The sequence below is a fragment of the Mandrillus leucophaeus genome, unplaced genomic scaffold, assembly GCF_000951045.1.
Source record: "Mandrillus leucophaeus isolate KB7577 unplaced genomic scaffold, Mleu.le_1.0 Scaffold599, whole genome shotgun sequence".
In the NCBI taxonomy this organism is placed as follows: domain Eukaryota; kingdom Metazoa; phylum Chordata; class Mammalia; order Primates; family Cercopithecidae; genus Mandrillus; species Mandrillus leucophaeus.
In genome coordinates, this window is record NW_012106463.1 from 386,687 (window position 1) to 387,337 (window position 651).

Consider the following 651-nt stretch of genomic DNA (forward strand, 5'->3'; position numbering starts at 1 on the left):
CAGAGCACAAAGCTCGTCACTTGTAACATGATACTGAATGCTCTGCTTCATTTTTCTTACAATAGGCAAAGTAAAACCAGAATCACAAATACATGTTGATGAAAATTGGTTTATGGTTTGGAGAGACTATATACTTATGTAGGCATACCTCAGGGACATTTCAGGTTCTGCTTCAGACCACCACAATAAAGTGGATTTCATAATAAAATGAGTTGCATGAATTTTTTTGGTTTCCCAATGCATATAAAAGTTATGTTGGCTGGGTTTGGTGGCTTACACTAATAATTGCAGCACTGTAGGAGGCTGAGGTGGGAGGGTTGCTTGAGCCTCGGAGTTTGAGATCAGCCTGGGCAAGATGGCAAGACTATATCTCTACAATAAATTTTTTAAAAAATTAGTTGAGTGTTACTATATTTCTACAAAAAGTATTTCAAAAATTAGACATGTGCCTATATTCCCAGATATTTGGGAGGCTGAGAAATGAAGATACCTTGAGCCTAGGAGTTTGAGGTGGCAGTGAGCTATGATTGCACCACTGAACTCCAGCCTGGGTGATGAAGTGAGACCTTGTCTCTTAAAAAAAAGTTACACTATACTGTGGTCTATTAAGTGTGCAATTGCATTATGTCAGAACACACACACACACACACA

General features: G+C 38.6%; 1 protein-coding gene across 5 annotated transcripts in view; it reads left to right on the top strand.

Moving 5' to 3' along the window:
- The window catches only part of SOX6 (SRY (sex determining region Y)-box 6), a 532,017-nt gene that overhangs the window by 363,094 nt on the left and 168,272 nt on the right, over positions 1–651 (top strand). The window lies entirely within an intron of this gene.